Genomic DNA, 17,570 nt, shown 5'->3' with positions numbered 1-17,570 from the left:
AAACAAGTATTCATGTTCATACTTAATATTGTACTCATAATTTTGCATTCTTTTTCTTTGAGAGGGCCTTCAGAACTGTAGAAGCTCAGGTCCTACAAAACCTGCATATATAGAAACACATCCCTCCCAAGCTAGTTAATAGCTAGAGATCTGGCTTCTTCAACGGGAAGCAGAAGAGGAATGGTTCTCTTGTTTCCTTATCTTTGACCAGCATATCCAGGCAGGCATGCTCCAATACCGTAACATGGAGCACACAGGTAACCAGTGACTCCTGCATAGTTCCAGATTATCACAGCTACCTACCTCTCTGGAAATACTGAGAGTCTGTGTGAATTCAAATAATTTCTTAATTTCTTCTTGACCAATGCTTTCAAATCTCTCTCCTCCCAGTTGTTTTGCATTCCCTTCTAATACATTTCAAAAGCAATGTGTTGGCTTTCCTATGCCTGGCACATTTGAAGACATGCAATAAGTAATTGTTAAATGAATAATTTAGAAGAACAAATCCTAGCTTTTCTGGTTCTCAGTCTCTGACAAGCATGCAGACAAACTGTAAAATTACAAAAATATGGGCAAGCGTGGGAAGGAGGAGTGTTTATTCACTGAACAAGTGATTTGCAAATTGAGTGTGCTTTAGGGAGTCTTATTTGAAATGCAGATTCCCAGGGCTGTGTCCCTGGAGGTTGGAATCAGTAGTTTGGGAAGGGATTCAGAAGGCCACATTTTGATTAAGGGCCTGCTGGTGATTCTGATGTAGGCCACTTCTTGAGAAACACCACAAAAGGGACTGGGTCTGGCTGGGTATAGAATTTAATTATCTTTTGCAACCACTCCCTATGTTGCTAATTCTGGTCCAAGATCTATCTGGAGGCAGTTCCAGAGGAGATTTGGCCCCTTGGGATTCTGGTAATCCTTAATTTCTTTTCTTCAGTCAAATATTCATAGCCGCTACAGTGATAACAATGCAGACTGGGAACTCAGGCAGATCTGGGTTCCAATTGTGACATCTCTCTGAGCCTCAATTTATCCATAAAATAGGGCTACTACTGCTACTCATAATTAAGGTGAGGATTAAATACACTGACTTACATGAAAATTTTGTACACAATGCCTAGCATGGACTAGTTTTTCACTAAAAGTCTGCATTTATCTCTCTGTTTTTGTTTTTTTTGTTTTTTTTTTTTGCCTGAATGCTATCAAGGATCAAGAGTTTCCCTTGAGAACTGAGATACCTGAAATTCTCCCATTTAGATATCCACCTCTTAGGCTTCAGCCTTTAGTCTCTGTTAAAATGTAAATGACCCTGAAATTAGTAAATAGATGCCCCACTGTTATTTATGACTCAGTCAAAAGCAGTTCATGAATTGTTTTGAGAAAACAAAGGCAGGAGGATGGCTTGGGAGTGCCATGAAAGGAAAGGAAGGAGATGAGAGGATGATGGAGAGGGGGAGTGTGGGGGAAAACTGAAGGTACCTGAAAACAAAATTTCCAACATTATAGTCTTACATGGGGCCAGGGAGCCTGCTGAGAACAATGGTTTTTGGCTAATACTCTTGGTTGTTATGTGAAGAAATGTTCAAGGAGTGCTAGACACAAGGGAATTTTACCTCATTGTTGGTGAAAAGGATGTTCTTAGTGTAAAGGTGCAAAAGTTTTAACAGCTTTTCTAAGGGAAAGTTTTTCTTTGAGAAAATATCTTGATAATCCTCTTAAACTAGAAGGCAAAACACAAGGGGGATTACTATGGCTGGATAAACCACTTCAAGGGAATTGGGGATTTTGGTTTTGCTCCTGAGAGGGAGAGGAAAGAAGAATGGGATGGGACAGAGAAATGTGGAAATGGCATGAGGTTGGAGACTATGTGGAGTGAAAATGGCTGGTATAAATTCCTTAGCAGTGGGGTAGCCAAATGACATTAGAAAAAGGACTGTCTGGTGTTCACACTGAAAGTTTTGGTGGTAATGTAAGGAAGGCAACGATGAATAGCCACTAAAGTGTTGGATTTTCCCATATCCATCCCTCAGCGTGCTTGCACTCTAACTTTGGCAGAGACTGCTGACGGTCTCCCCCAAATCCACCCTCCCTTTCTTTAATCTTTATAGAAGCTTTAGCTAAGCATAGCACTGCCTACTATGAGACTACACTTCCCAGCCTCCCTTGAAGCTAGGTGTGGCCATGTGACTAGGTTTTCGCCAAGGGAATACGAGCAGAATGAATGAAATGTGCAACTCTTTAAAAAGAAAGAGTATATTGTCCCTTTTCTACTGAATGTGGATGCAATGGTAGGCCTAAAGCACCCACCTTCGCCATGCAACATGTGAAACTTCCATTATAGCCATGGCAGCTACTTGTCAAACAGAACTACTAGATAGAAGGAAACTGGGTCTTTACCAGCTTTGTGAAGCAAATTGCCCTATCAGCTCTGGACTGCTCTGTCTAGACCTTTTTGAGAGAAAGAAATTAATTTCTATCATGTTTTAATATTTTTTTCCTTTTGTTATAGAAACCAAGCTTACATCCTTAACTAATATACAAAAATGCATTATGTTTGTTCTTAAGCAAAACTTTTAAAAGTGCATTTATTTTTTCATTATAAAAATAACATACCAGGACTTCCTAGGTGGCGCAGTGGGTAAGAATCCGCCTGCCAACGCAGGGGACATGGGTTCGATCCCTGCCCCAGGAAGATACCACACGCTGCGGAGCATCTAAGCCCGTGTGCCACAACCATTGAGCCTGCACTCTAGAGCCCGTGAGCCACAACTATTGAGCCCATGTACTGCAACTACTGAAGCCCATGCGCCTGGAGCCCATGCTCTGCAACAGGAGAGGCCACCGCAATGAGAAGCCCGCACACCACAAGGAAGAACAGCCCCCGCTTGCCGCAACTAGAGAAAGCCCGTGTGCAGCAACGAAGACCCAACACAGCCAATAAAATAAATAAATAAATAAATAAATTTATAAAAAAAAAAGAAAGCAATTAGATAAACAACAAGGTCTTACTGTGTAGCATAGGGAACTGTATTCAATATCCTGTGATAAACCGTAGTGGAAGAGAATATGAAAAAGAATATATATATATATATACCTGAGTCCCTTTGCTATACAGGAGAAATTAACACAACATTGTAAGTCAACTATACTTCAATAAAGTAAAAAAATTTTTTAAAACCTAATAGAAAAAAAAAAGGTGGGGGGGGGGAGGAAATAAGTCTGGCCCAGCAGCTTTTGGTAGCATTCATCCATTTTCCTCCATCTTTTCTGGCCTATGTGTTATCTCCACTGTTTTATGTCAGAGGTTCCTTGTAACCTTTTTAAAATTTTTTTCATCGAGATATAATTGACCTATAACATATCAATTTCATGTGTACATGATTTGATTTTTGTATATATTGTGAAATGAACACCATAATAAATCTAGTTAACATCCATCACCACACTTAATTAGAATTCTTTTGTTTGTGATGAGAACTTTTACCTTGTAAACTTTTTTTTTCTTTTGGCCACATGGCACAGCTAGCCACAGCAGTGAAAACCCCAAGTCCTAACCGCTGGACTGCCAGGGAACTCCCCCTACCCTCTAACCTTTCAACAGTGTCCCTGCCACTGTCCCCTGAACAAGCTCTTAGGAGCTTGAAGTCTTTGGTGCAGAGTCAAGAAAAAATTACAAATATTGAAGAAGGATAAGGGCTAAAGAAAGGCATGCATTGGCTCAAAGGGATATCAGTGACCTTTGAAATTACAAGAAACTGAATTTCAAGGCATTGAAATCTGTCTTCTGTTTGTATAATTATGGATTCTCTGACACTTCTACCTCACAGATCAGTCCTTGGTCTCCCTTTTGAGGACTGCTCTTCCTCCACTCAACTCTGCAAACAATCTCATTTCCATGAATTGAAATCTCTTCAGACCTAGAAATTGAGCCACTAGAGTTTCATCAAAGCAGAAGTTCTGACCAGGTGGGTACACGTTTCTTCTTTCAAGCATGGGAGGTGCTTTATTCTTGTAAGAACAAGCATTCAGGTGGCCAAGAAGGAAAATGGTGTAAGGTTTGAATGAACTGGGAACGGTGGTTCGTCACAATGTATCAGGGTGGCTGAGCTATTAAAGATCTAGGCTATAAGTTCCAGTTGTCATCTATATAATGGAGTTCAAATCTATATTCTAGTAAAATCATAGAATATGTCTCTACAGCAGGTCTCATGTGCTGTTCTACGTGCTTTAAAAACTCACTCATCTCCCTGATTCTAAAAGTAAGCACTGCTATTATCATCATCCCCATATTATAGACAAGGAAACCTCCCTCAAGGCCCAGAGAGGTTAGAGAATTGACAAAGCCACATAACTAGTAAGGGGCAGACCCTGGATTCAGACAGTGTGGGTTCTAGAATTCTACATACTGCTTAAAAGCTATGTTTACCTCCCAGGAGTGAGTTTTTTCTGTTCTGAAACATTTTTGGTTTTGTTGTTGTTTTTCTTTTATAAAAAAGGAACCGATTTCCTTTGAAAGACATATAAAAGAGACATTTAGGGTAGGCCATTCCCTGAGAATTTTGAGAGGATGGGAAACAAGGGATAGATCAGTTTTCTTATGGAGTTGGATAAAGCATCCCAAGAAAAGGTGCTAATGTTTCAGAATTAAGAGTTCTGAGCTTTTTCAAAATCATGGTTTCAGACTTGTGAGGCTGAGATAATTTTCTGAAAAAATTTTTAACACAGGAAAGACAATGGGGGTTGAAGAGGCCATTCTCCCCTGAATGGGCCGCAATGGGAAGGTAAGAGAACGGAGGCAGTGGACAGTGGTGGATGAGTGCCAAAATGATAACTCACAGGGGTTGGGGGCGGGTAACAGCTTTAACCCTGTTTTGTGAATACGCTGTTCAGAATTTTAGCCCACTGCCTCCTGGCGTCATCTCTCGCGTGACTGCATCCTTTCCCCCCAGATAATCGGAGTCAACTGTAGAAAACAGAAGCAGCAGGCTGTTTGTGCGGTGGATCATCGGGCTGCTTCAGAAGCATCAGATTCTCACTCCCGGGAGGGCTCTGAAGAGGCAGCCGGCAAGGCAAGTGGTTCATGGTCTAAATTCAGCAGCAGTGAAAAGGCAGTGGGGGAGGGGTGGCAGGTGGGTAATGCAGGACTTGGGGAGGAGCTACTGAGCAACCTCGGGATCCGGCTTCCATTGGGCATTCCTGAGAAAATCTCTCCATTTGCCCCTTTGGTTTACCTCTCTTCTCGTCAGCTTTTCTCCACTGTCCAATCGGATTTGTGTTTATTTAAAGTCAACCCCCTCTGTCAGACTCAGCCCCTGTTGTCAGCCATCCACCAGGCCAGATGAATCCTGAGTCGTATTTCCAGCCTTGGTCTGGTTGGGGTGATTCACAAAGAAGCCCCAGGGGAGGAGGAGGATACACTTAGCAGGGTCTATTAGTGTCTGTGAAGAGGGCTGAGAAGAAATGTGGCTGCCTGAAGTGGGGGAGTGGAGCGCCTGCCCCAGGCTTTCCCTCCTGTGAGTAGTGTTCCTTGAATTAACCCCAAGGAGAATGCATTTTCATCCATTATGGTAGAATATCAGAGAAGACTTAATTAAACTCGGTAATAACACATTAGACTTTTCCTTCAGCTAACACAGCCATTGTTTAGCCAAAGATATCACGTACTTTACATTTACCTCATATCTTCTTACTCCATGAGAGTTTTACAAATGAAGGAGACTCAGAGTCCAGGAGATTTGCATTTTCATTTCTTTAGTTTATTGGTGTAAGTTCCTAGAGGGGGAAGGGAACTTATTTACCGAGCACCTAAAATTGGCTAGATCTGGAGGCTAGAGTCTTTCTTACACTGTGCTATTTAATCTATTTAATCCTCACCACAACGTTAGGAGGGAGTTACAGGTCACCCTTGTTCTCAGGTGAGGAAATGGAAACTCTGAGTTAAGTAACTTACTAGGGACGCACAGCTTTAACGCCGAGGTTGGGGTTCAAATCCAGATCTATAAAAATTCCACAATGCATACTTTTTTCAACATACTTTGCTTTATTTAACCATCATGAAACATTCATTAAGCATCTAAGATATGACTTCATGGGCTGAATTCACTGATGAGGGAGGCAGTTCCTCACTTCAAAGAACTCACAGCCTTATGGAGGAAACCTGCAAGTCAGCAGACAATGGAAATGCAATGTAGAGTGATTAAATACAACGACAGACCAAGAACAGAGTGTTTAGGAACAAAAAAGGAGCGAGGGACAGGCCCTGCCTGAGGAAGTCCAGGGAGGATGACCTGTCATCAACCAGTGTCCACGGCGATCCAGGTCACGTGGAACATTGGAGTGCACAGGAATAACAGCCCAAATTTTGTGGTGGGCACTGCGCTAAATATGCATTATCTATCTCGTTTAATCCTTACAGCCTTGATCCTGAGTTGAACTTTGAAAGATCGCATAGGGAAATGCCTCCTCCTCCTGCCCTCTCCTGACTGGGGTACTACCTCTAGGCTGTTAGGAGAAGATAGTGATAGCCCTGAATAGCAGGACTTAATCTGGAGCAAAGGCCCCATTCTGGGCCTGAGAGCAGGCAGGTGAGACAAAGGCTCTTCTGCTGCTCACGCTGCAGTGCCAGTGACTAGCAGGGGAGGGCCCGTGACCAAACCATGTCAAAAGTCCAGGAAGCCTATTGAAGCCCAGAGAGGTTCAGAAACTTGCCTAGGGACAAATGACCTGAGATGGAGATGGAATGGAAACCTGAATGTTTCATTCTGTAGCTGACCTGTGCTGTTTTCAATGTCTGAGAATGAAACTAGAATGTCAACACGTAAAGGATGAGGCATCTACAGCCAACTTTCAACATGGTCTGTGAATCTACAGCCAAGGAGACTTGGAAACACTCAAGCCCATGAAAGGGAATTTAATTGATTGGTAGCAATGTAGTATTATTCACACAGGTAAGGTGATACTTCAATATACCAGGGTCCCTTTTAAGGATATAATTTAAAATTTGTCCTTTTGTAGTATATAATTAAAAAAATGACTTGAAGTTAAACTATTTATTTTAGATTAACATAATTAAAGGTAGCATTATACAGTTGTTTTTATAAACCCTCAATAACACTCATAAAGTATTTTCTACATTTCCTCACTTAGTAATGCATATTGTTTAATCACTTTTATTTTTTAAAATATTTATTTATTTATTTATTTATTGGCTGTATTGGGTGTTCATTGCTCCGCATGGGCTTTCTCTAGTTGTGGACAGCAGGGGCTTCTCTTGTTGCAGAGCATGGGCTCTAGGCACATGGGCTTCAATAGTTGCAGCACATGGGCTCAGTAGTTGTGGCTTGCAGACTCTGGAGCACAGGCTCAGTAGTTGTGGCACATGGGCTTTGTTGCTCCCTGGCATGTGGAATCTTCCCGGACCAGGGCTTGAACCTGTGTCCCCTGCATTGGCAGGTGGATTCTTAACCACTGTGTCACCATGGAAGTCCCTTTAATTCACTTTAAATTAATTATGTAAGAAAAATATTATTTGTCCACCAACACTTTTCTTTTTTTATTTTTTTTTGTCCATGAGGCGTGTGTAATCTTAGTTCTCTGACAAGGGATTGAAACCACGCCCCCCCGCAGAGGAAGCACAGAGTCCTAACCACTGGACCACCAGGAAAGTCCCTCTACCAACACATTTAAAACAGGTATTTTAATCGTGTGTATGTAACGTGTGTTGAAATTTAAGTGGAAATATAACCATATATCGGAAAGTACATTCATAACTTGGAGTTTGGGATTCTTACAGTTTACTTATTTATGAAATTTTGCAGCTTATATTTCTGAAAGATCAACTGTTTATGTTTCTAATTAGTGATCTTAAGAGAAAATATAATTATGTTTCTAAGAGATAGAGACCTTTTGGACTATTATATAGAAGCACTTTAAAAATAACATTTATGAACATAAGTCATCTTTATTTCCCCATAAATGAATAACAAGCCCAATTGGATACAGTTGCTCTTATGGGCAGGATACCACAGTGTTTAAGGGTATGGAGATAGACTGCCTAGGTGTAAATCTTTGTTCCACCACTTAATAAATGTGTGACTCTAAGTAAATAATCTCTCAGTACTTTAATTTCCTCATCTTTAAAAAAAGCTGTGAAATAAGAAGAAAAAAAAAGGGCTTCCCTGGTGGTGCAGTGGTTAAGAATACACCTGCCAGTGCACAGAACATGAGTTCATTCCCTGGTCAGGGAAGATCCCACATGCCAGAGCAACTAAGCCTGTGCACCACAACTACTGAGCTGCGCTCTAGAGCCCTTGAGCCACAACTACTGAGCCTGCGTGCCACAACTACGGAAGCCCACGTGCCTTCAGCCCGTGCTCTGCAACAAGAGAAGCCACCACAATGAGAAGCCAGCCCACTGCATGCAATGAAGAGTAGCCCCTACTCTCTGCAGCTAGAGAAAGCCCGCATGGAGCAACAAACACCCAACACAGCCAATAAATAAATAAATTAATTAATTAATTAATTAATTAAAACAAAAATTTCAGGCATACCTTGGAGATATTGTGGGTTTGGTTCCAGACCACTGCAATAAACCCAACACTGCAATAAAGCGAGTCACGTGAATTTTCTGGTTTTCCAGTACATATAAATGTTATGTTCACACTAGTCTGTAGTCTATTAAGTGTGCAATAGCATTATGTCTAAAAAAGTGTACATACCTTAATTAAAAAATGCTAAAAATGCTAACCATCATCTGACAAGGCAGGGTTGCTACAAACCTTCAGTTTGTAAAAAGCATAATAAAGAGAAGCACAATAAAACAAGGAATGACTTATAGGGTTATGAAAATTAAATGAGTTAATGCATGTAAAGCCCATATGCATATAAAGTCCACTTTAGAAAATCCAGAAATTACAGAAAAAGAGACAAAACCAGAATTCACCCAACTTCAGTAAACTTGATAGGCAGTGGCTAATCATAGTGGTGCTTTTGTACAAATTAGAAAAGCTGGCCCTTCCTCAAGATACTTGACTGCCATCAGCCAGGAAGTTGTCTAAAATGGGGCAGTGTTTAATAATTACACTGGGACATCAGGCATAAACCAAGAGTGTCCTGAGCAAAACAGGACATTTCGTTACCTTGTCTATGGATGAAAATGTAGAATGTTTTCAGTTTGAGGCTATTACTGATTGTGTTGAGATGAACAAATTCATACATAAAGTTTTTTCTGTATTTAGAATTTAGGCTAGATTCCAGCACCTAGCAGGCACACAGAGGGTATTTGTTGAATAAAAATGAATGAGTGAAAGGGGGGAAAGGGCTGGAGGGAGATGCAGGCTGAGACAGAGGGAGGAGAAAGGAGAGGATGAATTTGCTAAATAGTATTCTACAATATTTTCCAAAAGGGTTATATCAGTAGTGGCTGTTTCAATTTGTGTAAACTTTGTTTGTTTGTTTGTTTATTTTTGGCTGATGCCATGTGGCTTGTGGGATCTTAGTTTCCCAACCAGGGATCGCACCTCACCCCTGGCAGTGAAAGTGCCAAGTCCTAACCACTGGACTGCCAGGGAAATCCCCAATTTGAGAACTTAGATGAAATGGTATCTCATTCTTATTTGCATTTCTGTAATTATCAGTGAAGATGAATATTTTCCATGTTTGCTCATTTATTTTGGCTGTTTTTTATTGCGATCTTGGTAATTTTATAAAATTGTATAAATTCCTTACATATTAAAGATATTAACCACTTATAATTTTTCTTTGCAATTTTTTTTTCAATTTAACTTTTAATTTTTGTCTTGTTTTTTCACATGGTGATTTCCAGCCTTCATGCAGGAAAATTTATTGGTATTTTGTAATTTATTTTTATCATAATAAATCTTAGAAATTTCCTGACAAAGATCTGATATTCACTTCTATTTTTTTCTCATTATTTCTTTCAGGATTTCATTTGAAAGTATATTCATCTCTTTAATCCATCTATTTGGAATTAGTTTGGTAATGGTTTTTTGTAAGCTAGTTATTTTAATACCATTTGTTGACTATTACTTTCTGATTGATTTCTGATGTCCCCTTATGGTAAAAATTCATATATGTGAGATCTGTCTCTGCACTATCTTCATTTTCTAATTCTTTAAATTCTAACTTTTTTTTTGAAGCTTAAAATCAATCCAGGAAAAGAATGTGAAAAAGAATATATGTATATGTATAACTGAATCACTTTGCTGTATACCAGAAACTAACACAGCATTGTAAATCAACTACACTTAAATGAAAAAAAAAAAATCAATTCAAGTAATCAGTTTAGCTTCAGTCAGAGTGATAACTGCCTTCAAGGCTATAGTACCTGTGTAGAGAAAGCCTGGAAAAACACTTAGTTCACTGTAGGGGTGAGAGGTGATCAAGATCAGGTAGAACATCATAATCACTTTAAGCCAAGACTCCCCACCCCCTATAAATACAGAAATAATTAAATAAATAAAGGTTCTACAAACACAACATGTTTTCCCTTAGCAAAGGAAAGCCATAACAGAGTGAGACACTTTGATTAATTCAATGATTCTGTTATTGAGAGAGGTGATCTAGATTCTGTTAAGATCTGCCGGAAGATTTACCCAGGTATTGAGACCAACCCTTCCGATAGATTATTTGCTTGGAGGCTCAATAACAATAGAGTAATGGAGTGTGTGCCGCTAGCTGCTTTCCAAGGAGATGGAGGAAGCGGCATGGCCACTGAGACACCTAGTGGTGAGGACCTTTACTGCACCGTTAGAGTTTGCCAGTTGGGCCCATCTAGGAACCACTTATTATTACAGGGGAGGGTGGGTTAGGGAGCTTAGGTGCCCTCTTTTCTGCTCCAAAATAATTTGAGGCTTCTATTGTGTATGTGAAGCTACAGAGATAAGTGCTGATAGGTCTGGAAACTGAATAGCCTCTGCAAAGTTGGAACTATGAAGCTAAATTAACACAAATTAAGCTGACCAACATGGTAACTCAGGCCCTGGGATACAGCTGAAGATGTAAATTTAGCCAATTCAATAAATATTCGTTAGGGAACAGCAATGTGTTTCATCAAGCATATTATCTCCATCCCCTACCTTCTATGCTTCATAAAAAGTCAAACCAGAGGATAATTATACTATTTATTGAAATTATAGTTTGAATTGTAAATTCACTCACATTCCGAGTATCACAAGCTGAAGATTGTTCTACATGCCATTCAGCATAATTTTCCACACATTTGAACTATGGAGTTATGTTTAATATCTGAAATTAGTCATTTATGACTAGGGTCATTCTTCAGTGGTTCAGAAAATGGAGATTAATGGATTTGTTCATTTGTTCATTTATTCACCCATTCAAATATATATTGAATATCCACCACCAGGTTGCAGGGATTTGGTGGTGAAAAGAGAATCTCAGTCATTGCCCTCATGATCTTACAGACTAGAGGGTACAATTTAGAAACTCTGTACAATAAAGTGGGATGAGTGTTATGAGAGTACAAGTTCAGGGTGCCAATCAACTGAAGCAACTTGGTCTTTCTTTGGGGTCACAGATGGCCTTCAGAGAAGGGTAGGTATAAGTGAAGTCCTAAAAGATGGATAGGAGTTAACCAAAAAGTGGTAAGAAGGTAGCTAGGGAGCGATTATTTCAGGTGAGAGCAAGTTAAGAGAACTAAATGGCAGCCAGTGTGACTGCAGCAAAAAATGCAAGAGGGAGAGATGACTGGAGAGAAATGTGATGGCCAGGGAATGGAGGTTCACCTTAGGAATTTAGGAGTTTGTATTTTTCTCCTATGGGCAATACGAAGACAGCAAGGGGTTTTAAAGAGAAGAGTAAGAAGTATCAGATTCGATTTTTTAAAAGATAATTTTGATTGCTGCCTGGAAAACAGAGAGAGGGCAATTCCGACACCATTTTTAGGAAGTTTTGCAAAGGTCTAGATATGAAATCATGTTACCATGATAGCTTGGACTACAGTGGTGGTGGTTTTTCAATCTGTAAAATGGATAAAACAATACTACCAATCTCAGCATTGTAATTAGAATTCAATATAAAGTGCTTATTACAGTATCTAGTGTAGAGTAAATGATCAATAAATTTTGGCTATTCTTATGATGTTTGCTATTATTTGAGGCAGGTATTTCTTATCATATTAAAGAATTTTCCTTCTGGTACACACATCAAACTTTTAACAGTAGGGTGGGAGTGAGTGAAAGGGTTGGATTTTACACTAAAAACGTATACATTACTTGAATCTTTTATAGTTAGTGTGTATAATGTACTACTCATGTAATTTTTTAAAATTAATAACTGAGCATATAATTGAACCTAAGAGTCAACATCCAGAATAAAAGAGGAAAAGGTATAACAGAATGGCTAAGAGCTTGAAATTTAGAGTCAGAGAGCTCTGGATTCAAATCCCAGCTTCATCATTAGCTGTGTAACGCTGGGAAAGTTACTCAGCTTCTGTGGACCCCAGTTTCCTCATCTGTAAGATGGGAACAATTATAGTATGTAGGTCATAGCATTGTTGTGAAGATTGAGATAATGAGTGCCTGGTACAAAGTACATAGTCACTAAGTGGCAGCTATTTCATTATGTGGAATGGAGGAAATTATCATATTTCCATTTCCAGATGTGACTGGTATAATCTGAACACTTTTTCACCCAATAAAATAATAAAGATTTTTTTACAAGAATTAGCCTCCTGTTCCAAATTAAAAAAAAAAATCAAAACTCAGTGAGTGTTGAATTTTATCAAATGCCTTTTCCTCACCCAAATATTTTTTCTTATTTGATTTATTGATGGGATATATTAGCTTAATACTTTTCTTCTAGTATCTTAAAATTTTCCTAATATTAAGACATCCCAGTATTCCTTTAAAAAACCCTACTTAGTTGTGGTGGATCATTCTTTTAATCTGTTGTTAAATTCAAGGACAAACTTTCTTTTAAAAGCCATTACACAAATGAAAAGATGCTCAACAAAACTAATTATTAGAGAAATGAAAATCAAAACTATAATGAGGTACCTACCACCATCATTAAAAAGTCTACAAATAGCAAATGCTGGAGAGGGTGTGGAGCAAACGGAAGCCTCTTACACTGTTGGTGGGAATGTAAATTGATGCAGTCACTATGGAAAACAGTAAAATAAAGTTGCCATAAGATCCAGCAATCCTACTCCTGGGCATATATCTGGACAAAACTATAATTCAAAAAGATACATGCACCCCTATGTTCAAAGCAGCACTATTTACAATAGTCAAGACATGGAAACAACCTAAATGTCCATTGGCAGATGAATGGATAAAGAAGATATGGTGTGTATATATATATATATATATATATATATATATATATATACACACATACAATGGAATATTACTCAGCCATCAAAAGGAATAAAATAATGTCATTTTCAGCAACATGGGTGGACCTAGACATTATCATAAGTGAAGTAAGTCAGAAGAGACTTCTGTGACAGTGAAGTAAGACAGTGGAGTGAAGTAAGTGAGAAGAGAAAGACAAATACCATATGATATCACTTACGTGTGGAGTCTAAAATACAATACAAATCAGCATATCTATGAAACAAAAACAGACTCAGATATGTAGAGAACAGACTTGTGGTTGCTAAGATGGGGTGGGTAGGGGAGGGAAAGAATGGGAGTTTGGGATTAGCAGAGGCAAAGTATTATATATAGTATGGATAAACAAGGTCCTACTGTATAGCAGACAGAACTATATTCAATATTCTGTGATAGGACTTCCCTGGTGGCGCAGTGGTTAAGAATCTGCCTGCCAGTGCAGGGGACATGGGTTCGAGCCCTGGTTCGGGAAGATCCCACATGCCACATAGCAGCTAAGCCTGTGCACCACAGCTACAGAACCCACACTCTAGAGCCCACGAGCCACAACTACTGAAGTCCGAGTGCCTTAGAGCCCATGAGCTGCAACTACTGAGCCCTCGTGCTGCAACTACTGAAGCCTGCACACCTAGAGCCTGTGCTGCACGACAAGAGAAGCCACTTCACTAGAAGCCTGCACACTGCAATGAAGAGTAGCCCCCACTTTCCACAACTAGAGAAAGCCTGCGTGCAGCAGCGAAGACCCAATGCAGCCAAAAAAAAAAAATTCTGTGACAAACCATAATGGAAAAGAATATGAAAATATATATATATATACACACACATATAACTGTCACTTTTTTTGTACAGCAGAAATTAACACAACCTTGTATACTATACTTCAGTAAAATTTACAAAAAAAATAAAAGCCATTACAAACCTTGCCTCTTAGAGAAGAATACACTAACCAGACTTTTATTACTGAACTCAATTTGTCTTCTGGGCTGTAACATTCAAGAGCCTCTTATTTTTTCATAACAATAGCTAGTATTTATTGAGTACTTAGCAAGTACACTAAACACTTCACATAATCCTCACAACTTCCCTAAAGAGTGTGTCAGAAAATTGAAGGACCTTGGGACAAAGCCCTGGAGATGGAACCAGAGCCTGAAAACTGTTTTCATTCATTCACTCCGCATATTTATTAAGCATCACTGTGTTCACATCTATTAGGTACCAATGGCACAGCCTTAAAGAACTGTGATAGAATCCCAGCCTAACAGAGGAGACAGACAATAAACAAGTGAAGAAATAAACAAGATAAATACTACAAATTGTGAAGAGAGCTCTCATATACATCACACATAGGATGGTGTAACAGAGAGTGGGGAAAGCTTTTCTGAGGTGACGTTCAAGCTGACACAGAAGAATGAAGAAGCCATAACTGCAGAAAGTTGGGGTAAGAGCATTTTGGGCTGAGTAAACAGCAAGTCCAAAAACCTTGAGGCAAAAAGCATGTAGACAAAGTAACTTGATAAATCCTAAGAAAAGATAGAGGCTTCCTGTGGATGAGGTCTGGGAACTAGAGAGATAAGACTGGGGAAGCAGACTGGGGTCAGATCAAGACAGGCCTTTTAAATCTTGATAAGGTGTTTGGATTTTATTCTAAGAGGAATGAGAAACCCCTGAGGGCCTTTAAATAGGGGAAGAAAAATAACATCTGAATTACTTTCTCCCAAAAGCTCACTCTAGCTGCTGAATGGAAAATAGATTAGAGAGGACCCAGAAAGAAAGCAAGGAGACAAGTTAAAATGTGGTTGCAGGCTTCCCTGGTGGTACAGTGGTTAAGAATTCTACCATGGAAATAAAAACTTAAAGATTATTAATATTTAGATGGTGTTTGAGGTCTTGAAGAGACTATCTAGATAAGAGAACCTAGTTGTTAAAGTGGGCCCAGAACTGAGCTCTGAAATATCTTATCATTTAGAGGTCCTAAGAGGGAGGTCAGCAAAGGAGACAGGACACTGAAGCAAGAGGAAAATCACAAGGGTGTGGTGTCACAGAGACCAGTAAGAAAAGTATTTCATGAAAGACAGAGTATCACCTATGTTGAATGTTGCTAACAGGTGAAGAGGGATAGTATAGAGAATGATTGGATTTGGCAACATGGCTCATTGGTATCCTTCGAAAGTTTAAGAGAAGGGTGGATAGACTGAGGACTGAAGAGGAAACAGAGGTGAAGAAATGGAGACCTCTAGTATAGACAATTTGTTTTAGTATTGTTGCAAAGAGGAGTGAAGAAATGAGATGATAGGGTAAAGGGAGGGTTTTGTTTATTTTTAAGAAGGAAAAGATTCAGTAGAAGTAACTGATGATACAGCAAGGAAAAATCCTTGATAAGGTATGGGGGAGGGGGGTGTGGGATCCATAGCACTAGTAGGGGGTTGCCCTTCAGTAGGGGCAGAGACACATCTTTCAGGGTATCAGGAAGTCAGAGATGATGAGTGCAGATACAAGTAGGCTTTGTGGCTTCTAGTTGGATGAGAACGTTCTTCTGATTTTTATTTTCTTAAAGAAATATGAGAAGTCATTAGTTATGATGGAGTGAGAGAAGAGGGTGTAGGAGTTTGAACAGAGAAAGCATGAAATACATTATCTCTGTAAGTGGGAGAATGAACTTACTAGGAAAATTCAGTAAGATTGCCAGGAAAAGTCTAATGCGCTTTTGAGGTCTGTGGTCAAAACTTAAAGGGAAAGCCTCAGCCCTTGTTAAAGAAGGTGAATTCTTTGGTCCAACTGGAATTGAAATTTTACCAGGTGAGTATAATGGGGAAAGAGAAGAGTTGTAGCAATTGTAACATTTAAACTGGGTGACACAAGTTATGAACATAAGAATGTGAGAGATAGTGAAAAAGTCATACATTTAATGGTTTGGAGTTTTGTTTTGTTTTGGCTGTGAGGCATATGGGATTATTTATTTATTTATTGGCTGTATTGGGTGTTCGTTGCTCCGCATGGGCTTTCTCTAGTTGTGGACAGTGGGGGCTTCTCTTTTTGCAGAGCACAGGCTCTAGGCACATGGGCTTCAATAGTTGCAGCACATGGGCTCAGTAGTTGTGGCTTGCAGACTCTGGAGCACAGGCTCAGTAGTTGTGGCACATGGGCTTTGTTGCTCCTTGGCATGTGGGATCTTCCCAGACCAGGGCTCGAACCCGTGTCCCCTGCATTGGCAGGGGGATTCTTAACCATTGAGCCACCAGGGGAGCCCGGCATGTGGGATCTTAATCCCCCAACCAGGGATTAAACCTGGGCCCCCTGCAGTGGGAGCGGGGAGTCTTAACCACTGGACTACTAGGCAAGTCCTGGTTTGGAAGTTTTGATCAAGTCAAAGAATCAGAGTTACTATGTCAGTTGGGATGCTTGAAACAGAGATTCTTTTAGGGATGTTATTCCTGGCAATAACAAACAGGAATAACTCTATATGATGTGGGTCTGGTAGCTGCTATAGGATGGAAGGAAAGTTTGTTGGAGGTGAGGAGGTAAAGGATTAACAGAGTATTGGGTCGTCATCCACGCAGATATTGAATGATGTACAGAGGTAGAAACACAATGAGTCTCGCGCTAATATTACTTGAGGGAGAATGATCCACCCAAAGATCCAAAGATGACCCTAACCAGGAGAGGAATTAAGGGAAATGGCTCATGAACTTCTAAGTAGTTGGAGATTTTGAAGTAAGAAGGATGCTGTCCATTGGTTGATTCCATATAGATAGTTTAATATTGTAATTTTAAAGTATCTTAATCTGTTCATAAAGTGTTTTGTGGTAGTAGAATTAAGAAAAATGTTAAATTCCTTCTGTGATTTGCGTATGTAAATTATTAGTCTATATATACACACACACAAAACCAAGGCCTATGTTTTTGAACAAAGAGGGCACTCACTTAAGCCTATTGAGACATTTGTACTGCTAGAACAAACCAGTACTCCAATGGGGTTCCAAAATGAAATCAGTAAGATGGTGTGTGTGAAATCGGTGAGATTTTATTTCTCTAATTTCATTGGCCCATCACAAGGCAGAATAGATAGTAGGCATTAATTTATGCTTTTGAACCGGAGACTGCTGTTCTTTCTGGGGAAGGATACCAGCAGGCTGCTCCTAGGGGCAATCAAGAAAGAAAAGGACCTCCTAACATCTCTCCCCAGGAGCTGATAGGGCCCTG

The sequence above is a fragment of the Hippopotamus amphibius genome, chromosome 1 (assembly GCF_030028045.1).
Source record: "Hippopotamus amphibius kiboko isolate mHipAmp2 chromosome 1, mHipAmp2.hap2, whole genome shotgun sequence".
NCBI lineage: Eukaryota > Metazoa > Chordata > Mammalia > Artiodactyla > Hippopotamidae > Hippopotamus > Hippopotamus amphibius.
This window is presented reverse-complemented; position numbering follows the sequence as displayed.